Genomic DNA, 25644 nt, shown 5'->3' on the forward strand with positions numbered 1-25644 from the left:
AGAAAAATCACATTTGATTGTACTAAATTGTAGGAATTGTCAAAATCTTGCATTCATCTGCTAAATAAATTCACTCTTTGTTTGTCTGTGAATGGAAGCATTAGTGGTTTATTGTACACATTTAAATAGTTACTATTGAGTGTTAATAGCTATTCACTTGTGAGAGCATCAACAATTACCAGTGGTTATCACTCCTTAATGAAGTGTCACCTCAGAGTGCAAGAGTTGCAAAGAACCCTTACAATAACAGAAGTACAAAGAAATATAAAGAGATCATGTGATCATGTATATAGAGAGAAAATGAGTGGTTCTAGGACAAAGTCATAAGGCATACCAAAGAAGTGGAAGAGCTAACAATAGAAACACTGAAGGAGCAGTTAGAAAGATGAGAAGAGAACCATGAGAGGACTTTGTTAGAGATTCTAATAAAGTATAACATTTGCATCAGTAGAGGCTGGTGAAGGTGGTAAAAAAAACAGCAGAGAGGTCAAGTAAAATTAGAAATGAATAGCACCCTTCAAAAATCAAAGTGTGGAGATATGTTGCTGCTTTTGGGGGGGACAGTTGGAATGAGAGGTTTGGAAGACAGAATGCAATGAGCCAAAGACAATGTGTATTCAGAAAAATGCATAAACATAACTAGACACAGCAAAAAATGTGGCGTTGGTGGTATAGTGGTGAGCATAGCTGCCTTCCAAGCAGTTGACCCGGGTTCGATTCTCGGCCAACGCAGTGTCTTAATTTTAAAATTAAATAATGTGCTATTTACATTTTTAATATTTTTTTCCACATTATTGTTATTGCAGATATTTTTTTTTTTATATTCTCATGTATATATATTAAAGGTCAATGTATACAAATCATTCAATGTTTTCCATGATCAATTCTGGTTCTTAATTGTATTAGGAGGAGCCCAAATCTAAAATGAGAAAAGGAAGCAGCCACCACTGTTTTTCACACACATCAGAGAGGAATTATTTCAAATGACAGAGTGCTTGCTTAGCTTTATTTGTATGATCTAATGTCTTCATATGTATTTTTGCATATCATAGTTTTCTTGACATTTGTCAAAACCCGCAACAGGTAACTGTTATCTAGACACATTCTCTTTTCCTTTCTAATGTTTTAACTGAAGCGTATTAGTTGTTTATACTGTAGCAAATACTTTATTTTGTTTAAACCATTGGGTTAAGCCAATGCAAAGAACAAGGAATGCAAAATATGTACAATTAAACGTTTAGAAATTATCTTTGTAAGTAATAATCTTTAATATAGCTTCATATAACATATATGAATTGCGATTGGTAAATACATTACAATGCCATAACTAGCTATTTGATACTAAAGGCAGGAGTGTCAAATAGCAGACTTCTAACTAGATTTAGAATCTATTTCAATTATGAATTTAAAATAACATAAATAGAAAAGTGTTCATAAACTGTTACACATGTTTGAAACTCCTCAATGAATATGGAACTGTGATGTACTTAAAAAAAGAACAGTTGAACTAAACAAAAATCACATTTGATTGTACTAAATTGTAGGAATTGTCAAAATCTTGCATTCATCTGCTAAATAAATTCACTCTTTGTTTGTCTGTGAATGGAAGCATTAGTGGTTTATTGTACACATTTAAATAGTTACTATTGAGTGTTAATAGCTATTCACTTGTGAGAGCATCAACAATTACCAGTGGTTATCACTCCTTAATGAAGTGTCACCTCAGAGTGCAAGAGTTGCAAAGAACCCTTACAATAACAGAAGTACAAAGAAATATAAAGAGATCATGTGATCATGTATATAGAGAGAAAATGAGTGGTTCTAGGACAAAGTCATAAGGCATACCAAAGAAGTGGAAGAGCTAACAATAGAAACACTGAAGGAGCAGTTAGAAAGATGAGAAGAGAACCATGAGAGGACTTTGTTAGAGATTCTAATAAAGTATAACATTTGCATCAGTAGAGGCTGGTGAAAGTGGTAAAAAAAACAGCAGAGAGGTCAAGTAAAATTAGAAATGAATAGCACCCTTCAAAAATCAAAGTGTGGAGATATGTTGCTGCTTTTGGGTAGGACAGTTGGAATGAGAGGTTTGGAAGCCAGAATGCAATGAGCCAAAGACAATGTGTATTCAGAAAAATGCATAAACATAACTAGACACAGAAAAAATGTGGCGTTGGTGGTATAGTGGTGAGCATAGCTGCCTTCCAAGCAGTTGACCCGGGTTCGATTCCCGGCCAACGCAGTGTCTTAATTTTAAAATTAAATGATGTGCTATTTACATTTTTAATATTTTTTTCCACATTATTGTTATTGCAGATATTTTTTTTTTTATATTCTCATGTATATATATTAAAGGTCAATGTATACAAATCATTCAATGTTTTCCATGATCAATTCTGGTTCTTAATTGTATTAGGAGGAGCCCAAATCTAAAATGAGAAAAGGAAGCAGCCACCACTGTTTTTCACACACATCAGAGAGGAATTATTTCAAATGACAGAGTGCTTGCTTAGCTTTATTTGTATGATCTAATGTCTTCATATGTATTTTTGCATATCATAGTTTTCTTGACATTTGTCAAAACCCGCAACAGGTAACTGTTATCTAGACACATTCTCTTTTCCTTTCTAATGTTTTAACTGAAGCGTATTAGTTGTTTATACTGTAGCAAATACTTTATTTTCTTTAAACCATTGGGTTAAGCCAATGCAAAGAACAAGGAATGCAAAATATGTACAATTAAACGTTTAGAAATGATCTTTGTAAGTAATAATCTTTAATATAGCTTCATATAACATATATGAATTGCGATTGGTAAATACATTACAATGCCATAACTAGCTATTTGATACTAAAGGCAGGAGTGTCAAATAGCAGACTTCTAACTAGATTTAGAATCTATTTCAATTATGAATTTAAAATAACATAAATAGAAAAGTGTTCATAAACTGTTACACATGTTTGAAACTCCTCAATGAATATGGAACTGTGATGTACTTAAAAAAAAGAACAGTTGAACTAAACAAAAATCACATTTGATTGTACTAAATTGTAGGAATTGTCAAAATCTTGCATTCATCTGCTAAATAAATTCACTCTTTGTTTGTCTGTGAATGGAAGCATTAGTGGTTTATTGTACACATTTAAATAGTTACTATTGAGTGTTAATAGCTATTCACTTGTGAGAGCATCAACAATTACCAGTGGTTATCACTCCTTAATGAAGTGTCACCTCAGAGTGCAAGAGTTGCAAAGAACCCTTACAATAACAGAAGTACAAAGAAATATAAAGAGATCATGTGATCATGTATATAGAGAGAAAATGAGTGGTTCTAGGACAAAGTCATAAGGCATACCAAAGAAGTGGAAGAGCTAACAATAGAAACACTGAAGGAGCAGTTAGAAAGATGAGAAGAGAACCATGAGAGGACTTTGTTAGAGATTCTAATAAAGTATAACATTTGCATCAGTAGAGGCTGGTGAAAGTGGTAAAAAAAAACAGCAGAGAGGTCAAGTAAAATTAGAAATGAATAGCACCCTTCAAAAATCAAAGTGTGGAGATATGTTGCTGCTTTTGGGGAGGACAGTTGGAATGAGAGGTTTGGAAGCCAGAATGCAATGAGCCAAAGACAATGTGTATTCAGAAAAATGCATAAACATAACTAGACACAGCAAAAAATGTGGCGTTGGTGGTATAGTGGTGAGCATAGCTGCCTTCCAAGCAGTTGACCCGGGTTCGATTCTCGGCCAACGCAGTGTCTTAATTTTAAAATTAAATAATGTGCTATTTACATTTTTAATATTTTTTCCACATTATTGTTATTGCAGATTTTTTTTTTATATTCTCATGTATATATATTAAAGGTCAATGTATACAAATCATTCAATGTTTTCCATGATCAATTCTGGTTCTTAATTGTATTAGGAGGAGCCCAAATCTAAAATGAGAAAAGGAAGCAGCCACCACTGTTTTTCACACACATCAGAGAGGAATTATTTCAAATGACAGAGTGCTTGCTTAGCTTTATTTGTATGATCTAATGTCTTCATATGTATTTTTGCATATCATAGTTTTCTTGACATTTGTCAAAACCCGCAACAGGTAACTGTTATCTAGACACATTCTCTTTTCCTTTCTAATGTTTTAACTGAAGCGTATTAGTTGTTTATACTGTAGCAAATACTTTATTTTCTTTAAACCATTGGGTTAAGCCAATGCAAAGAACAAGGAATGCAAAATATGTACAATTAAACGTTTAGAAATGATCTTTGTAAGTAATAATCTTTAATATAGCTTCATATAACATATATGAATTGCGATTGGTAAATACATTACAATGCCATAACTAGCTATTTGATACTAAAGGCAGGAGTGTCAAATAGCAGACTTCTAACTAGATTTAGAATCTATTTCAATTATGAATTTAAAATAACATAAATAGAAAAGTGTTCATAAACTGTTACACATGTTTGAAACTCCTCAATGAATATGGAACTGTGATGTACTTAAAAAAAAGAACAGTTGAACTAAACAAAAATCACATTTGATTGTACTAAATTGTAGGAATTGTCAAAATCTTGCATTCATCTGCTAAATAAATTCACTCTTTGTTTGTCTGTGAATGGAAGCATTAGTGGTTTATTGTACACATTTAAATAGTTACTATTGAGTGTTAATAGCTATTCACTTGTGAGAGCATCAACAATTACCAGTGGTTATCACTCCTTAATGAAGTGTCACCTCAGAGTGCAAGAGTTGCAAAGAACCCTTACAATAACAGAAGTACAAAGAAATATAAAGAGATCATGTGATCATGTATATAGAGAGAAAATGAGTGGTTCTAGGACAAAGTCATAAGGCATACCAAAGAAGTGGAAGAGCTAACAATAGAAACACTGAAGGAGCAGTTAGAAAGATGAGAAGAGAACCATGAGAGGACTTTGTTAGAGATTCTAATAAAGTATAACATTTGCATCAGTAGAGGCTGGTGAAAGTGGTAAAAAAAAACAGCAGAGAGGTCAAGTAAAATTAGAAATGAATAGCACCCTTCAAAAATCAAAGTGTGGAGATATGTTGCTGCTTTTGGGGAGGACAGTTGGAATGAGAGGTTTGGAAGCCAGAATGCAATGAGCCAAAGACAATGTGTATTCAGAAAAATGCATAAACATAACTAGACACAGAAAAAATGTGGCGTTGGTGGTATAGTGGTGAGCATAGCTGCCTTCCAAGCAGTTGACCCGGGTTCGATACCCGGCCAACGCAATGTCTTAATTTTAAAATTAAATAATGTGCTATTTACATTTTTAATATTTTTTTCCACATTATTGTTATTGCAGATTTTTTTTTTATATTCTCATGTATATATATTAAAGGTCAATGTATACAAATCATTCAATGTTTTCCATGATCAATTCTGGTTCTTAATTGTATTAGGAGGAGCCCAAATCTAAAATGAGAAAAGGAAGCAGCCACCACTGTTTTTCACACACATCAGAGAGGAATTATTTCAAATGACAGAGTGCTTGCTTAGCTTTATTTGTATGATCTAATGTCTTCATATGTATTTTTGCATATCATAGTTTTCTTGACATTTGTCAAAACCCGCAACAGGTAACTGTTATCTAGACACATTCTCTTTACCTTTCTAATGTTTTAACTGAAGCGTATTAGTTGTTTATACTGTAGCAAATACTTTATTTTGTTTAAACCATTGGGTTAAGCCAATGCAAAGAACAAGGAATGCAAAATATGTACAATTAAACGTTTAGAAATGATCTTTGTAAGTAATAATCTTTAATATAGCTTCATATAACATATATGAATTGCAATTGGTAAATACATTACAATGCCATAAGTAGCTATTTGATACTAAAGGCAGGAGTGTCAAATAGCAGACTTCTAACTAGATTTAGAATCTATTTCAATTATGAATTTAAAATAACATAAATAGAAAAGTGTTCATAAACTGTTACACATGTTTGAAACTCCTCAATGAAAATGGAACTATGATGTACTTAAAAAAAGAACAGTTGAACTAAACAAAAATAACATTTGATTGTACTAAATTGTAGGAATTGTCAAAATCTTGCTTTCATCTGCTAAATAAATTCACTCTTTGTTTGTCTGTGAATGGAAGCATTAGTGGTTTATTGTACACATTTAAATAGTTACTATTGAGTGTTAATAGCTATTCACTTGTGAGAGCATCAACAATTACAAGTGGTTATCACTCCTTAATGAAGTGTCACCTCAGAGTGCAAGAGTTGCAAAGAACCCTTACAATAACAGAAGTACAAAGAAATATAAAGAGATCATGTGATCATGTATATAGAGAGAAAATGAGTGGTTCTAGGACAAAGTCATAAGGCATACCAAAGAAGTGGAAGAGCTAACAATAGAAACACTGAAGGAGCAGTTAGAAAGATGAGAAGAGAACCATGAGAGGACTTTGTTAGAGATTCTAATAGAGTATAACATTTGCATCAGTAGAGGCTGGTGAACGTGGTAAAAAAAACAGCAGAGAGGTCAAGTAAAATTAGAAATGAATAGCACCCTTCAAAAATCAAAGTGTGGAGATATGTTGCTGCTTTTGGGGAGGACAGTTGGAATGAGAGGTTTGGAAGCCAGAATGCAATGAGCCAAAGACAATGTGTATTCAGAAAAATGCATAAACATAACTAGACACAGCAAAAAATGTGGCGTTGGTGGTATAGTGGTGAGCATAGCTGCCTTCCAAGCAGTTGACCCGGGTTCGATTCCCGGCCAACGCAGTGTCTTAATTTTAAAATTAAATAATGTGCTATTTACATTTTTAATATTTTTTTCCACATTATTGTTATTGCAGATTTTTTTTTTATATTCTCATGTATATATATTAAAGGTCAATGTATACAAATCATTCAATGTTTTCCATGATCAATTCTGGTTCTTAATTGTATTAGGAGGAGCCCAAATCTAAAATGAGAAAAGGAAGCAGCCACCACTGTTTTTCACACACATCAGAGAGGAATTATTTCAAATGACAGAGTGCTTGCTTAGCTTTATTTGTATGATCTAATGTCTTCATATGTATTTTTGCATATCATAGTTTTCTTGACATTTGTCAAAACCCGCAACAGGTAACTGTTATCTAGACACATTCTCTTTTCCTTTCTAATGTTTTAACTGAAGCGTATTAGTTGTTTATACTGTAGCAAATACTTTATTTTGTTTAAACCATTGGGTTAAGCCAATGCAAAGAACAAGGAATGCAAAATATGTACAATTAAACGTTTAGAAATGATCTTTGTAAGTAATAATCTTTAATATAGCTTCATATAACATATATGAATTGCGATTGGTAAATACATTACAATGCCATAACTAGCTATTTGATACTAAAGGCAGGAGTGTCAAATAGCAGACTTCTAACTAGATTTAGAATCTATTTCAATTATGAATTTAAAATAACATAAATAGAAAAGTGTTCATAAACTGTTACACATGTTTGAAACTCCTCAATGAATATGGAACTGTGATGTACTTAAAAAAAGAACAGTTGAACTAAACAAAAATCACATTTGATTGTACTAAATTGTAGGAATTGTCAAAATCTTGCTTTCATCTGCTAAATAAATTCACTCTTTGTTTGTCTGTGAATGGAAGCATTAGTGGTTTATTGTACACATTTAAATAGTTACTATTGAGTGTTAATAGCTATTCACTTGTGAGAGCATCAACAATTACCAGTGGTTATCACTCATTAATGAAGTGTCACCTCAGAGTGCAAGAGTTGCAAAGAACCCTTACAATAACAGAAGTACAAAGAAATATAAAGAGACCATGTGATCATGTATATAGAGAGAAAATGAGTGGTTCTAGGACAAAGTCATAAGGCATACCAAAGAAGTGGAAGAGCTAACAATAGAAACACTGAAGGAGCAGTTAGAAAGATGAGAAGAGAACCATGAGAGGACTTTGTTAGAGATTCTAATAAAGTATAACATTTGCATCAGTAGAGGCTGGTGAAAGTGGTAAAAAAAACAGCAGAGAGGTCAAGTAAAATTAGAAATGAATAGCACCCTTCAAAAATCAAAGTGTGGAGATATGTTGCTGCTTTTGGGGAGGACAGTTGGAATGAGAGGTTTGGAAGCCAGAATGCAATGAGCCAAAGACAATGTGTATTCGGAAAAATGCATAAACATAACTAGACACAGTAAAAAATGTGGCGTTGGTGGTATAGTGGTGAGCATAGATGCATTCCAAGCAGTTGACCCGGGTTCGATTCCCGGCCAACGCAGTGTCTTAATTTTAAAATTAAATAATGTGCTATTTACATTTTTAATATTTTTTTCCACATTATTGTTATTGCAGATTTTTTTTTTATATTCTCATGTATATATATTAAAGGTCAATGTATACAAATAATTCAATGTTTTCCATGATCAATTCTGGTTCTTAATTGTATTAGGAGGAGCCCAAATCTAAAATGAGAAAAGGAAGCAGCCACCACTGTTTTTCACACACATCAGAGAGGAATTATTTCAAATGACAGAGTGCTTGCTTAGCTTTATTTGTATGATCTAATGTCTTCATATGTATTTTTGCATATCATAGTTTTCTTGACATTTGTCAAAACCCGCAACAGGTAACTGTTATCTAGACACATTCTCTTTTCCTTTCTAATGTTTTAACTGAAGCGTATTAGTTGTTTATACTGTAGCAAATACTTTATTTTGTTTAAACCATTGGGTTAAGCCAATGCAAAGAACAAGGAATGCAAAATATGTACAATTAAACGTTTAGAAATGATCTTTGTAAGTAATAATCTTTAATATAGCTTCATATAACATATATGAATTGCGATTGGTAAATACATTACAATGCCATAACTAGCTATTTGATACTAAAGGCAGGAGTGTCAAATAGCAGACTTCTAACTAGATTTAGAATCTATTTCAATTATGAATTTAAAATAACATAAATAGAAAAGTGTTCATAAACTGTTACACATGTTTGAAACTCCTCAATGAATATGGAACTGTGATGTACTTAAAAAAAGAACAGTTGAACTAAACAAAAATCACATTTGATTGTACTAAATTGTAGGAATTGTCAAAATCTTGCTTTCATCTGCTAAATAAATTCACTCTTTGTTTGTCTGTGAATGGAAGCATTAGTGGTTTATTGTACACATTTAAATAGTTACTATTGAGTGTTAATAGCTATTCACTTGTGAGAGCATCAACAATTACAAGTGGTTATCACTCCTTAATGAAGTGTCACCTCAGAGTGCAAGAGTTGCAAAGAACCCTTACAATAACAGAAGTACAAAGAAATATAAAGAGATCATGTGATCATGTATATAGAGAGAAAATGAGTGGTTCTAGGACAAAGTCATAAGGCATACCAAAGAAGTGGAAGAGCTAACAATAGAAACACTGAAGGAGCAGTTAGAAAGATGAGAAGAGAACCATGAGAGGACTTTGTTAGAGATTCTAATAGAGTATAACATTTGCATCAGTAGAGGCTGGTGAACGTGGTAAAAAAAACAGCAGAGAGGTCAAGTAAAATTAGAAATGAATAGCACCCTTCAAAAATCAAAGTGTGGAGATATGTTGCTGCTTTTGGGGAGGACAGTTGGAATGAGAGGTTTGGAAGCCAGAATGCAATGAGCCAAAGACAATGTGTATTCAGAAAAATGCATAAACATAACTAGACACAGCAAAAAATGTGGCGTTGGTGGTATAGTGGTGAGCATAGCTGCCTTCCAAGCAGTTGACCCGGGTTCGATTCCCGGCCAACGCAGTGTCTTAATTTTAAAATTAAATAATGTGCTATTTACATTTTTAATATTTTTTTCCACATTATTGTTATTGCAGATTTTTTTTTTATATTCTCATGTATATATATTAAAGGTCAATGTATACAAATCATTCAATGTTTTCCATGATCAATTCTGGTTCTTAATTGTATTAGGAGGAGCCCAAATCTAAAATGAGAAAAGGAAGCAGCCACCACTGTTTTTCACACACATCAGAGAGGAATTATTTCAAATGACAGAGTGCTTGCTTAGCTTTATTTGTATGATCTAATGTCTTCATATGTATTTTTGCATATCATAGTTTTCTTGACATTTGTCAAAACCCGCAACAGGTAACTGTTATCTAGACACATTCTCTTTTCCTTTCTAATGTTTTAACTGAAGCGTATTAGTTGTTTATACTGTAGCAAATACTTTATTTTGTTTAAACCATTGGGTTAAGCCAATGCAAAGAACAAGGAATGCAAAATATGTACAATTAAACGTTTAGAAATGATCTTTGTAAGTAATAATCTTTAATATAGCTTCATATAACATATATGAATTGCGATTGGTAAATACATTACAATGCCATAACTAGCTATTTGATACTAAAGGCAGGAGTGTCAAATAGCAGACTTCTAACTAGATTTAGAATCTATTTCAATTATGAATTTAAAATAACATAAATAGAAAAGTGTTCATAAACTGTTACACATGTTTGAAACTCCTCAATGAATATGGAACTGTGATGTACTTAAAAAAAGAACAGTTGAACTAAACAAAAATCACATTTGATTGTACTAAATTGTAGGAATTGTCAAAATCTTGCTTTCATCTGCTAAATAAATTCACTCTTTGTTTGTCTGTGAATGGAAGCATTAGTGGTTTATTGTACACATTTAAATAGTTACTATTGAGTGTTAATAGCTATTCACTTGTGAGAGCATCAACAATTACCAGTGGTTATCACTCCTTAATGAAGTGTCACCTCAGAGTGCAAGAGTTGCAAAGAACCCTTACAATAACAGAAGTACAAAGAAATATAAAGAGACCATGTGATCATGTATATAGAGAGAAAATGAGTGGTTCTAGGACAAAGTCATAAGGCATACCAAAGAAGTGGAAGAGCTAACAATAGAAACACTGAAGGAGCAGTTAGAAAGATGAGAAGAGAACCATGAGAGGACTTTGTTAGAGATTCTAATAAAGTATAACATTTGCATCAGTAGAGGCTGGTGAAAGTGGTAAAAAAAACAGCAGAGAGGTCAAGTAAAATTAGAAATGAATAGCACCCTTCAAAAATCAAAGTGTGGAGATATGTTGCTGCTTTTGGGGAGGACAGTTGGAATGAGAGGTTTGGAAGCCAGAATGCAATGAGCCAAAGACAATGTGTATTCGGAAAAATGCATAAACATAACTAGACACAGTAAAAAATGTGGCGTTGGTGGTATAGTGGTGAGCATAGATGCATTCCAAGCAGTTGACCCGGGTTCGATTCCCGGCCAACGCAGTGTCTTAATTTTAAAATTAAATAATGTGCTATTTACATTTTTAATATTTTTTTCCACATTATTGTTATTGCAGATTTTTTTTTTATATTCTCATGTATATATATTAAAGGTCAATGTATACAAATAATTCAATGTTTTCCATGATCAATTCTGGTTCTTAATTGTATTAGGAGGAGCCCAAATCTAAAATGAGAAAAGGAAGCAGCCACCACTGTTTTTCACACACATCAGAGAGGAATTATTTCAAATGACAGAGTGCTTGCTTAGCTTTATTTGTATGATCTAATGTCTTCATATGTATTTTTGCATATCATAGTTTTCTTGACATTTGTCAAAACCCGCAACAGGTAACTGTTATCTAGACACATTCTCTTTTCCTTTCTAATGTTTTAACTGAAGCGTATTAGTTGTTTATACTGTAGCAAATACTTTATTTTGTTTAAACCATTGGGTTAAGCCAATGCAAAGAACAAGGAATGCAAAATATGTACAATTAAACGTTTAGAAATGATCTTTGTAAGTAATAATCTTTAATATAGCTTCATATAACATATATGAATTGCGATTGGTAAATACATTACAATGCCATAACTAGCTATTTGATACTAAAGGCAGGAGTGTCAAATAGCAGACTTCTAACTAGATTTAGAATCTATTTCAATTATGAATTTAAAATAACATAAATAGAAAAGTGTTCATAAACTGTTACACATGTTTGAAACTCCTCAATGAATATGGAACTGTGATGTACTTAAAAAAAGAACAGTTGAACTAAACAAAAATCACATTTGATTGTACTAAATTGTAGGAATTGTCAAAATCTTGCTTTCATCTGCTAAATAAATTCACTCTTTGTTTGTCTGTGAATGGAAGCATTAGTGGTTTATTGTACACATTTAAATAGTTACTATTGAGTGTTAATAGCTATTCACTTGTGAGAGCATCAACAATTACCAGTGGTTATCACTCCTTAATGAAGTGTCACCTCAGAGTGCAAGAGTTGCAAAGAACCCTTACAATAACAGAAGTACAAAGAAATATAAAGAGATCATGTGATCATGTATATAGACAGAAAATGAGTGGTTCTAGGACAAAGTCATAAGGCATACCAAAGAAGTGGAAGAGCTAACAATAGAAACACTGAAGGAGCAGTTAGAAAGATGAGAAGAGAACCATGAGAGGACTTTGTTAGAGATTCTAATAAAGTATAACATTTGCATCAGTAGAGGCTGGTGAAGGTGGTAAAAAAAACAGCAGAGAGGTCAAGTAAAATTAGAAATGAATAGCACCCTTCAAAAATCAAAGTGTGGAGATATGTTGCTGCTTTTGGGGAGGACAGTTGGAATGAGAGGTTTGGAAGCCAGAATGCAATGAGCCAAAGACAATGTGTATTCAGAAAAATGCATAAACATAACTAGGCACAGCAAAAAATGTGGCGTTGGTGGTATAGTGGTGAGCATAGCTGCCTTCCAAGCAGTTAACCCGGGTTCGATTCCTGGCCAACGCAATGTCTAAATTTTAAAATTAAATAATGTGCTATTTACATTTTTAATATTTTTTTCCACATTATTGTTATTGCAGATTTTTTTTTTTATATTCTCATGTATATATATTAAAGGTCAATGTATACAAATCATTCAATGTTTTCCATGATCAATTCTGGTTCTTAATTGTATTAGGAGGAGCCCAAATCTAAAATGAGAAAAGGAAGCAGCCACCACTGTTTTTCACACACATCAGAGAGGAATTATTTCAAATGACAGAGTGCTTGCTTAGCTTTATTTGTATGATCTAATGTCTTCATATGTATTTTTGCATATCATAGTTTTCTTGACATTTGTCAAAACCCGCAACAGGTAACTGTTATCTAGACACATTCTCTTTTCCTTTCTAATGTTTTAACTGAAGCGTATTAGTTGTTTATACTGTAGCAAATACTTTATTTTGTTTAAACCATTGGGTTAAGCCAATGCAAAGAACAAGGAATGCAAAATATGTACAATTAAACGTTTAGAAATGATCTTTGTAAGTAATAATCTTTAATATAGCTTCATATAACATATATGAATTGCAATTGGTAAATACATTACAATGCCATAACTAGCTATTTGATACTAAAGGCAGGAGTGTCAAATAGCAGACTTCTAACTAGATTTAGAATCTATTTCAATTATGAATTTAAAATAACATAAATAGAAAAGTGTTCATAAACTGTTACACATGTTTGAAACTCCTCAATGAATATGGAACTGTGATGTACTTAAAAAAAGAACAGTTGAACTAAACAAAAATCACATTTGATTGTACTAAATTGTAGGAATTGTCAAAATCTTGCTTTCATCTGCTAAATAAATTCACTCTTTGTTTGTCTGTGAATGGAAGCATTAGTGGTTTATTGTACACATTTAAATAGTTACTATTGAGTGTTAATAGCTATTCACTTGTGAGAGCATCAACAATTACAAGTGGTTATCACTCCTTAATGAAGTGTCACCTCAGAGTGCAAGAGTTGCAAAGAACCCTTACAATAACAGAAGTACAAAGAAATATAAAGAGATCATGTGATCATGTATATAGAGAGAAAATGAGTGGTTCTAGGACAAAGTCATAAGGCATACCAAAGAAGTGGAAGAGCTAACAATAGAAACACTGAAGGAGCAGTTAGAAAGATGAGAAGAGAACCATGAGAGGACTTTGTTAGAGATTCTAATAGAGTATAACATTTGCATCAGTAGAGGCTGGTGAACGTGGTAAAAAAAACAGCAGAGAGGTCAAGTAAAATTAGAAATGAATAGCACCCTTCAAAAATCAAAGTGTGGAGATATGTTGCTGCTTTTGGGGAGGACAGTTGGAATGAGAGGTTTGGAAGCCAGAATGCAATGAGCCAAAGACAATGTGTATTCGGAAAAATGCATAAACATAACTAGACACAGTAAAAAATGTGGCGTTGGTGGTATAGTGGTGAGCATAGCTGCATTCCAAGCAGTTGACCCGGGTTCGATTCCCGGCCAACGCAGTGTCTTAATTTTAAAATTAAATAATGTGCTATTTACATTTTTAATATTTTTTTCCACATTATTGTTATTGCAGATTTTTTTTATATATTCTCATGTATATATATTAAAGGTCAATGTATACAAATAATTCAATGTTTTCCATGATCAATTCTGGTTCTTAATTGTATTAGGAGGAGCCCAAATCTAAAATGAGAAAAGGAAGCAGCCACCACTGTTTTTCACACACATCAGAGAGGAATTATTTCAAATGACAGAGTGCTTGCTTAGCTTTATTTGTATGATCTAATGTCTTCATATGTATTTTTGCATATCATAGTTTTCTTGACATTTGTCAAAACCCGCAACAGGTAACTGTTATCTAGACACATTCTCTTTTCCTTTCTAATGTTTTAACTGAAGCGTATTAGTTGTTTATACTGTAGCAAATACTTTATTTTGTTTAAACCATTGGGTTAAGCCAATGCAAAGAACAAGGAATGCAAAATATGTACAATTAAACGTTTAGAAATGATCTTTGTAAGTAATAATCTTTAATATAGCTTCATATAACATATATGAATTGCAATTGGTAAATACATTACAATGCCATAACTAGCTATTTGATACTAAAGGCAGGAGTGTCAAATAGCAGACTTCTAACTAGATTTAGAATCTATTTCAATTATGAATTTAAAATAACATAAATAGAAAAGTGTTCATAAACTGTTACACATGTTTGAAACTCCTCAATGAATATGGAACTGTGATGTACTTAAAAAAAGAACAGTTGAACTAAACAAAAATCACATTTGATTGTACTAAATTGTAGGAATTGTCAAAATCTTGCTTTCATCTGCTAAATAAATTCACTCTTTGTTTGTCTGTGAATGGAAGCATTAGTGGTTTATTGTACACATTTAAATAGTTACTATTGAGTGTTAATAGCTATTCACTTGTGAGAGCATCAACAATTACCAGTGGTTATCACTCCTTAATGAAGTGTCACCTCAGAGTGCAAGAGTTGCAAAGAACCCTTACAATAACAGAAGTACAAAGAAATATAAAGAGATCATGTGATCATGTATATAGAGAGAAAATGAGTGGTTCTAGGACAAAGTCATAAGGCATACCAAAGAAGTGGAAGAGCTAACAATAGAAACACTGAAGGAGCAGTTAGAAAGATGAGAAGAGAACCATGAGAGGACTTTGTTAGAGATTCTAATAAAGTATAACATTTGCATCAGTAGAGGCTGGTGAAGGTGGTAAAAAAAACAGCAGAGAGGTCAAGTAAAATTAGAAATGAATAGCACCCTTCAAAAATCAAAGTGTGGAGATATGTTGCTGCTTTTGGGGAGGACAGTTGGAATGAGAGGTTTGGAAGCCAGAATGCAATGAGCCAAAGACAATGTGTATTCGGAAAAATGCATAAACATAACTAGACACAGTAAAAAATGTGGCGTTGGTGGTATAGTGGTGAGCATAGCTGCCTTCCAAGCAGTTGACCCGGGTTCGATTCCTGGCCAACGCAGTGTTTTAATTTTAAAATTAAATAATGTGCTATTTACATTTTTAATATTTTTTTCCACATTATTGTTATTGCAGATTTTTTTTTTATATTCTCATGTATATATATTAAAGGTCAATGTATACAAATAATTCAATGTTTTCCATGATCAATTCTGGTTCTTAATTGTATTAGGAGGAGCCCAAATCTAAAATGAGAAAAGGAAGCAGCCACCACTGTTTTTCACACACATCAGAGAGGAATTATTTCAAATGACAGAGTGCTTGCTTAGCTTTATTTGTATGATCTAATGTCTTCATATGTATTTTTGCATATCATAGTTTTCTTGACATTTGTCAAAACCCTCAACAGGTAACTGTTATCTAGACACATTCTCTTTTCCTTTCTAATGTTTTAACTGAAGCGTATTAGTTGTTTATACTGTAGCAAATACTTTATTTTGTTTAAACCATTGGGTTAAGCCAATGCAAAGAACAAGGAATGCAAAATATGTACAATTAAACGTTTAGAAATGATCTTTGTAAGTAATAATCTTTAATATAGCTTCATATAACATATATGAATTGCGATTGGTAAATACATTACAATGCCATAACTAGCTATTTGATACTAGGCAGGAGTGTCAAATAGCAGACTTCTAACTAGATTTAGAATCTATTTCAATTATGAATTTAAAATAACATAAATAGAAAAGTGTTCATAAACTGTTACACATGTTTGAAACTCCTCAATGAATATGGAACTGTGATGTACTTAAAAAAAGAACAGTTGAACTAAACAAAAATCACATTTGATTGTACTAAATTGTAGGAATTGTCAAAATCTTGCTTTCATCTGCTAAATAAATTCACTCTTTGTTAGTCTGTGAATGGAAGCATTAGTGGTTTATTGTACACATTTAAATAGTTACTATTGAGTGTTAATAGCTATTCACTTGTGAGAGCATCAACAATTACCAGTGGTTATCACTCCTTAATGAAGTGTCACCTCAGAGTGCAAGAGTTGCAAAGAACCCTTACAATAACAGAAGTACAAAGAAATATAAAGAGATCATGTGATCATGTATATAGAGAGAAAATGAGTGGTTCTAGGACAAAGTCATAAGGCATACCAAAGAAGTGGAAGAGCTAACAATAGAAACACTGAAGGAGCAGTTAGAAAGATGAGAAGAGAACCATGAGAGGACTTTGTTAGAGATTCTAATAAAGTATAACATTTGCATCAGTAGAGGCTGGTGAAAGTGGTAAAAAAAACAGCAGAGAGGTCAAGTAAAATTAGAAATGAATAGCACCCTTCAAAAATCAAAGTGTGGAGATATGTTGCTGCTTTTGGGGAGGACAGTTGGAATGAGAGGTTTGGAAGTCAGAATGCAATGAGCCAAAGACAATGTGTATTCAGAAAAATGCATAAACATAACTAGACACAGCAAAAAATGTGGCGTTGGTGGTATAGTGGTGAGCATAGCTGCCTTCCAAGCAGTTGACCCGGGTTCGATTCCCGGCCAACGCAGTGTCTTAATTTTAAAATTAAATAATGTGCTATTTACATTTTTAATATTTTTTTCCACATTATTGTTATTGCAGATTTTTTTTTTATATTCTCATGTATATATATTAAAGGTCAATGTATACAAATCATTCAATGTTTTCCATGATCAATTCTGGTTCTTAATTGTATTAGGAGGAGCCCAAATCTAAAATGAGAAAAGGAAGCAGCCACCACTGGTTTTCACACACATCAGAGAGGAATTATTTCAAATGACAGAGTGCTTGCTTAGCTTTATTTGTATGATCTAATGTCTTCATATGTATTTTTGCATATCATAGTTTTCTTGACATTTGTCAAAACCCGCAACAGGTAACTGTTATCTAGACACATTCTCTTTTCCTTTCTAATGTTTTAACTGAAGCGTATTAGTTGTTTATACTGTAGCAAATACTTTATTTTGTTTAAACCATTGGGTTAAGCCAATGCAAAGAACAAGGAATGCAAAATATGTACAATTAAACGTTTAGAAATGATCTTTGTAAGTAATAATCTTTAATATAGCTTCATATAACATATATGAATTGCGATTGGTAAATACATTACAATGCCATAACTAGCTATTTGATACTAAAGGCAGGAGTGTCAAATAGCAGACTTCTAACTAGATTTAGAATCTATTTCAATTATGAATTTAAAATAACATAAATAGAAAAGTGTTCATAAACTGTTACACATGTTTGAAACTCCTCAATGAAAATGGAACTGTGATGTACTTAAAAAAAGAACAGTTGAACTAAACAAAAATCACATTTGATTGTACTAAATTGTAGGAATTGTCAAAATCTTGCTTTCATCTGCTAAATAAATTCACTCTTTGTTTGTCTGTGAATGGAAGCATTAGTGGTTTATTGTACACATTTAAATAGTTACTATTGAGTGTTAATAGCTATTCACTTGTGAGAGCATCAACAATTACCAGTGGTTATCACTCCTTAATGAAGTGTCACCTCAGAGTGCAAGAGTTGCAAAGAACCCTTACAATAACAGAAGTACAAAGAAATATAAAGAGATCATGTGATCATGTATATAGAGAGAAAATGAGTGGTTCTAGGACAAAGTCATAAGGCATACCAAAGAAGTGGAAGAGCTAACAATAGAAACACTGAAGGAGCAGTTAGAAAGATGAGAAGAGAACCATGAGAGGACTTTGTTAGAGATTCTAATAAAGTATAACATTTGCATCAGTAGAGGCTGGTGAAGGTGGTAAAAAAAACAGCAGAGAGGTCAAGTAAAATTAGAAATGAATAGCACCCTTCAAAAATCAAAGTGTGGAGATATGTTGCTGCTTTTGGGGAGGACAGTTGGAATGAGAGGTTTGGAAGCCAGAATGCAATGAGCCAAAGACAATGTGTATTCGGAAAAATGCATAAACATAACTAGACACAGTAAAAAATGTGGCGTTGGTGGTATAGTGGTGAGCATAGCTGCCTTCCAAGCAGTTGACCCGGGTTCGATTCCTGGCCAACGCAGTGTTTTAATTTTAAAATTAAATAATGTGCTATTTACATTTTTAATATTTTTTTCCACATTATTGTTATTGCAGATTTTTTTTTTATATTCTCATGTATATATATTAAAGGTCAATGTATACAAATAATTCAATGTTTTCCATGATCAATTCTGGTTCTTAATTGTATTAGGAGGAGCCCAAATCTAAAATGAGAAAAGGAAGCAGCCACCACTGTTTTTCACACACATCAGAGAGGAATTATTTCAAATGACAGAGTGCTTGCTTAGCTTTATTTGTATGATCTAATGTCTTCATATGTATTTTTGCATATCATAGTTTTCTTGACATTTGTCAAAACCCTCAACAGGTAACTGTTATCTAGACACATTCTCTTTTCCTTTCTAATGTTTTAACTGAAGCGTATTAGTTGTTTATACTGTAGCAAATACTTTATTTTGTTTAAACCATTGGGTTAAGCCAATGCAAAGAACAAGGAATGCAAAATATGTACAATTAAACGTTTAGAAATGATCTTTGTAAGTAATAATCTTTAATATAGCTTCATATAACATATATGAATTGCGATTGGTAAATACATTACAATGCCATAACTAGCTATTTGATACTAGGCAGGAGTGTCAAATAGCAGACTTCTAACTAGATTTAGAATCTATTTCAATTATGAATTTAAAATAACATAAATAGAAAAGTGTTCATAAACTGTTACACATGTTTGAAACTCCTCAATGAATATGGAACTGTGATGTACTTAAAAAAAGAACAGTTGAACTAAACAAAAATCACATTTGATTGTACTAAATTGTAGGAATTGTCAAAATCTTGCTTTCATCTGCTAAATAAATTCACTCTTTGTTAGTCTGTGAATGGAAGCATTAGTGGTTTATTGTACACATTTAAATAGTTACTATTGAGTGTTAATAGCTATTCACTTGTGAGAGCATCAACAATTACCAGTGGTTATCACTCCTTAATGAAGTGTCACCTCAGAGTGCAAGAGTTGCAAAGAACCCTTACAATAACAGAAGTACAAAGAAATATAAAGAGATCATGTGATCATGTATATAGAGAGAAAATGAGTGGTTCTAGGACAAAGTCATAAGGCATACCAAAGAAGTGGAAGAGCTAACAATAGAAACACTGAAGGAGCAGTTAGAAAGATGAGAAGAGAACCATGAGAGGACTTTGTTAGAGATTCTAATAAAGTATAACATTTGCATCAGTAGAGGCTGGTGAAAGTGGTAAAAAAAACAGCAGAGAGGTCAAGTAAAATTAGAAATGAATAGCACCCTTCAAAAATCAAAGTGTGGAGATATGTTGCTGCTTTTGGGGAGGACAGTTGGAATGAGAGGTTTGGAAGTCAGAATGCAATGAGCCAAAGACAATGTGTATTCAGAAAAATGCATAAACATAACTAGACACAGCAAAAAATGTGGCGTTGGTGGTATAGTGGTGAGCATAGCTGCCTTCCAAGCAGTTGACCCGGGTTCGATTCCCGGCCAACGCAGTGTCTTAATTTTAAAATTAAATAATGTGCTATTTACATTTTTAATATTTTTTTCCACATTATTGTTATTGCAGATTTTTTTTTTATATTCTCATGTATATATATTAAAGGTCAATGTATACAAATCATTCAATGTTTTCCATGATCAATTCTGGTTCTTAATTGTATTAGGAGGAGCCCAAATCTAAAATGAGAAAAGGAAGCAGCCACCACTGTTTTTCACACACATCAGAGAGGAATTATTTCAAATGACAGAGTGCTTGCTTAGCTTTATTTGTATGATCTAATGTCTTCATATGTATTTTTGCATATCATAGTTTTCTTGACATTTGTCAAAACCCGCAACAGGTAACTGTTATCTAGACACATTCTCTTTTCCTTTCTAATGTTTTAACTGAAGCGTATTAGTTGTTTATACTGTAGCAAATACTTTATTTTGTTTAAACCATTGGGTTAAGCCAATGCAAAGAACAAGGAATGCAAAATATGTACAATTAAACGTTTAGAAATGATCTTTGTAAGTAATAATCTTTAATATAGCTTCATATAACATATATGAATTGCGATTGGTAAATACATTACAATGCCATAACTAGCTATTTGATACTAAAGGCAGGAGTGTCAAATAGCAGACTTCTAACTAGATTTAGAATCTATTTCAATTATGAATTTAAAATAACATAAATAGAAAAGTGTTCATAAACTGTTACACATGTTTGAAACTCCTCAATGAAAATGGAACTATGATGTACTTAAAAAAAGAACAGTTGAACTAAACAAAAATAACATTTGATTGTACTAAATTGTAGGAATTGTCAAAATCTTGCTTTCATCTGCTAAATAAATTCACTCTTTGTTTGTCTGTGAATGGAAGCATTAGTGGTTTATTGTACACATTTAAATAGTTACTATTGAGTGTTAATAGCTATTCACTTGTGAGAGCATCAACAATTACCAGTGGTTATCACTCCTTAATGAAGTGTCACCTCAGAGTGCAAGAGTTGCAAAGAACCCTTACAATAACAGAAGTACAAAGAAATATAAAGAGATCATGTGATCATGTATATAGAGAGAAAATGAGTGGTTCTAGGACAAAGTCATAAGGCATACCAAAGAAGTGGAAGAGCTAACAATAGAAACACTGAAGGAGCAGTTAGAAAGATGAGAAGAGAACCATGAGAGGACTTTGTTAGAGATTCTAATAAAGTATAACATTTGCATCAGTAGAGGCTGGTGAAAGTGGTAAAAAAAACAGCAGAGAGGTCAAGTAAAATTAGAAATGAATAGCACCCTTCAAAAATCAAAGTGTGGAGATATGTTGCTGCTTTTGGGGAGGACAGTTGGAATGAGAGGTTTGGAAGCCAGAATGCAATGAGCCAAAGACAATGTGTATTCGGAAAAATGCATAAACATAACTAGACACAGTAAAAAATGTGGCGTTGGTGGTATAGTGGTGAGCATAGCTGCCTTCCAAGCAGTTGACCCGGGTTCGATTCCTGGCCAACGCAGTGTTTTAATTTTAAAATTAAATAATGTGCTATTTACATTTTTAATATTTTTTTCCACATTATTGTTATTGCAGATTTTTTTTTTATATTCTCATGTATATATATTAAAGGTCAATGTATACAAATAATTCAATGTTTTCCATGATCAATTCTGGTTCTTAATTGTATTAGGAGGAGCCCAAATCTAAAATGAGAAAAGGAAGCAGCCACCACTGTTTTTCACACACATCAGAGAGGAATTATTTCAAATGACAGAGTGCTTGCTTAGCTTTATTTGTATGATCTAATGTCTTCATATGTATTTTTGCATATCATAGTTTTCTTGACATTTGTCAAAACCCTCAACAGGTAACTGTTATCTAGACACATTCTCTTTTCCTTTCTAATGTTTTAACTGAAGCGTATTAGTTGTTTATACTGTAGCAAATACTTTATTTTGTTTAAACCATTGGGTTAAGCCAATGCAAAGAACAAGGAATGCAAAATATGTACAATTAAACGTTTAGAAATGATCTTTGTAAGTAATAATCTTTAATATAGCTTCATATAACATATATGAATTGCGATTGGTAAATACATTACAATGCCATAACTAGCTATTTGATACTAGGCAGGAGTGTCAAATAGCAGACTTCTAACTAGATTTAGAATCTATTTCAATTATGAATTTAAAATAACATAAATAGAAAAGTGTTCATAAACTGTTACACATGTTTGAAACTCCTCAATGAATATGGAACTGTGATGTACTTAAAAAAAGAACAGTTGAACTAAACAAAAATCACATTTGATTGTACTAAATTGTAGGAATTGTCAAAATCTTGCTTTCATCTGCTAAATAAATTCACTCTTTGTTTGTCTGTGAATGGAAGCATTAGTGGTTTATTGTACACATTTAAATAGTTACTATTGAGTGTTAATAGCTATTCACTTGTGAGAGCATCAACAATTACCAGTGGTTATCACTCCTTAATGAAGTGTCACCTCAGAGTGCAAGAGTTGCAAAGAACCCTTACAATAACAGAAGTACAAAGAAATATAAAGAGATCATGTGATCATGTATATAGAGAGAAAATGAGTGGTTCTAGGACAAAGTCATAAGGCATACCAAAGAAGTGGAAGAGCTAACAATAGAAACACTGAAGGAGCAGTTAGAAAGATGAGAAGAGAACCATGAGAGGACTTTGTTAGAGATTCTAATAAAGTATAACATTTGCATCAGTAGAGGCTGGTGAAAGTGGTAAAAAAAACAGCAGAGAGGTCAAGTAAAATTAGAAATGAATAGCACCCTTCAAAAATCAAAGTGTGGAGATATGTTGCTGCTTTTGGGGAGGACAGTTGGAATGAGAGGTTTGGAAGTCAGAATGCAATGAGCCAAAGACAATGTGTATTCAGAAAAATGCATAAACATAACTAGACACAGCAAAAAATGTGGCGTTGGTGGTATAGTGGTGAGCATAGCTGCCTTCCAAGCAGTTGACCCGGGTTCGATTCCCGGCCAACGCAGTGTCTTAATTTTAAAATTAAATAATGTGCTATTTACATTTTTAATATTTTTTTCCACATTATTGTTATTGCAGATTTTTTTTTTATATTCTCATGTATATATATTAAAGGTCAATGTATACAAATCATTCAATGTTTTCCATGATCAATTCTGGTTCTTAATTGTATTAGGAGGAGCCCAAATCTAAAATGAGAAAAGGAAGCAGCCACCACTGTTTTTCACACACATCAGAGAGGAATTATTTCAAATGACAGAGTGCTTGCTTAGCTTTATTTGTATGATCTAATGTCTTCATATGTATTTTTGCATATCATAGTTTTCTTGACATTTGTCAAAACCCGCAACAGGTAACTGTTATCTAGACACATTCTCTTTTCCTTTCTAATGTTTTAACTGAAGCGTATTAGTTGTTTATACTGTAGCAAATACTTTATTTTGTTTAAACCATTGGGTTAAGCCAATGCAAAGAACAAGGAATGCAAAATATGTACAATTAAACGTTTAGAAATGATCTTTGTAAGTAATAATCTTTAATATAGCTTCATATAACATATATGAATTGCGATTGGTAAATACATTACAATGCCATAACTAGCTATTTGATACTAAAGGCAGGAGTGTCAAATAGCAGACTTCTAACTAGATTTAGAATCTATTTCAATTATGAATTTAAAATAACATAAATAGAAAAGTGTTCATAAACTGTTACACATGTTTGAAACTCCTCAATGAAAATGGAACTATGATGTACTTAAAAAAAGAACAGTTGAACTAAACAAAAATAACATTTGATTGTACTAAATTGTAGGAATTGTCAAAATCTTGCTTTCATCTGCTAAATAAATTCACTCTTTGTTTGTCTGTGAATGGAAGCATTAGTGGTTTATTGTACACATTTAAATAGTTACTATTGAGTGTTAATAGCTATTCACTTGTGAGAGCATCAACAATTACCAGTGGTTATCACTCCTTAATGAAGTGTCACCTCAGAGTGCAAGAGTTGCAAAGAACCCTTACAATAACAGAAGTACAAAGAAATATAAAGAGATCATGTGATCATGTATATAGAGAGAAAATAAGTGGTTCTAGGACAAAGTCATAAGGCATACCAAAGAAGTGGAAGAGCTAACAATAGAAACACTGAAGGAGCAGTTAGAAAGATGAGAAGAGAACCATGAGAGGACTTTTTTAGAGATTCTAATAAAGTATAACATTTGCATCAGTAGAGGCTGGTGAAGGTGGTAAAAAAAACAGCAGAGAGGTCAAGTAAAATTAGAAATGAATAGCACCCTTCAAAAATCAAAGTGTGGAGAAATGTTGCTGCTTTTGGGGAGGACAGTTGGAATGAGAGGTTTGGAAGCCAGAATGCAATGAGCCAAAGACAATGTGAATTCAGAAAACTGCATAAACATAACTAGACACAGCAAAAAATGTGGCGTTGGTGGTATAGTGGTGAGCATAGCTGCCTTCCAAGCAGTTGACCCGGGTTCGATTCCCGGCCAACGCAATGTCTTAATTTTAAAATTAAATAATGTGCTATTTACATTTTTAATATTTTTTTCCACATTATTGTTATTGCAGATTTTTTTTTTAATATTCTCATGTATATATATTAAAGGTCAATGTATACAAATCATTCAATGTTTTCCATGATCAATTCTGGTTCTTAATTGTATTAGGAGGAGCCCAAATCTAAAATGAGAAAAGGAAGCAGCCACCACTGTTTTTCACACACATCAGAGAGGAATTATTTCAAATGACAGAGTGCTTGCTTAGCTTTATTTGTATGATCTAATGTCTTCATATGTATTTTTGCATATCATAGTTTTCTTGACATTTGTCAAAACCCGCAACAGGTAACTGTTATCTAGACACATTCTCTTTTCCTTTCTAATGTTTTAACTGAAGCGTATTAGTTGTTTATACTGTAGCAAATACTTTATTTTGTTTAAACCATTGGGTTAAGCCAATGCAAAGAACAAGGAATGCAAAATATGTACAATTAAACGTTTAGAAATGATCTTTGTAAGTAATAATCTTTAATATAGCTTCATATAACATATATGAATTGCGATTGGTAAATACATTACAATGCCATAACTAGCTATTTGATACTAAAGGCAGGAGTGTCAAATAGCAGACTTCTAACTAGATTTAGAATCTATTTCAATTATGAATTTAAAATAACATAAATAGAAAAGTGTTCATAAACTGTTACACATGTTTGAAACTCCTCAATGAATATGGAACTGTGATGTACTTAAAAAAAGAACAGTTGAACTAAACAAA

At 32.5% G+C, this 25644-nt stretch overlaps 7 non-coding genes across 7 annotated transcripts; all 7 read left to right on the forward strand.

Annotated features, from left to right (window-relative positions):
• Window positions 1-2170: 2170 nt before the first annotated feature.
• TRNAG-UCC (transfer RNA glycine (anticodon UCC)) lies at window positions 2171-2242 on the forward strand. The gene has a single exon. It is a non-coding gene; the product is annotated as a tRNA-Gly (tRNA).
• A 4457-nt stretch (window positions 2243-6699) lies between these two features.
• On the forward strand, window positions 6700-6771 carry TRNAG-UCC (transfer RNA glycine (anticodon UCC)). Its single transcript has one exon. It is a non-coding gene; the product is annotated as a tRNA-Gly (tRNA).
• A 2944-nt stretch (window positions 6772-9715) lies between these two features.
• On the forward strand, window positions 9716-9787 carry TRNAG-UCC (transfer RNA glycine (anticodon UCC)). Its single transcript has one exon. It is a non-coding gene; the product is annotated as a tRNA-Gly (tRNA).
• A 7467-nt stretch (window positions 9788-17254) lies between these two features.
• On the forward strand, window positions 17255-17326 carry TRNAG-UCC (transfer RNA glycine (anticodon UCC)). The gene has a single exon. It is a non-coding gene; the product is annotated as a tRNA-Gly (tRNA).
• Window positions 17327-20268: 2942 nt separating this feature from the next.
• TRNAG-UCC (transfer RNA glycine (anticodon UCC)) lies at window positions 20269-20340 on the forward strand. Its single transcript has one exon. It is a non-coding gene; the product is annotated as a tRNA-Gly (tRNA).
• Window positions 20341-23282: 2942 nt separating this feature from the next.
• On the forward strand, window positions 23283-23354 carry TRNAG-UCC (transfer RNA glycine (anticodon UCC)). Its single transcript has one exon. It is a non-coding gene; the product is annotated as a tRNA-Gly (tRNA).
• Window positions 23355-24790: 1436 nt separating this feature from the next.
• On the forward strand, window positions 24791-24862 carry TRNAG-UCC (transfer RNA glycine (anticodon UCC)). Its single transcript has one exon. It is a non-coding gene; the product is annotated as a tRNA-Gly (tRNA).
• Window positions 24863-25644: the final 782 nt, after the last annotated feature.

The sequence above is a fragment of the Ascaphus truei genome, unplaced genomic scaffold, assembly GCF_040206685.1.
Source record: "Ascaphus truei isolate aAscTru1 unplaced genomic scaffold, aAscTru1.hap1 HAP1_SCAFFOLD_1259, whole genome shotgun sequence".
Classification (NCBI taxonomy): domain Eukaryota; kingdom Metazoa; phylum Chordata; class Amphibia; order Anura; family Ascaphidae; genus Ascaphus; species Ascaphus truei.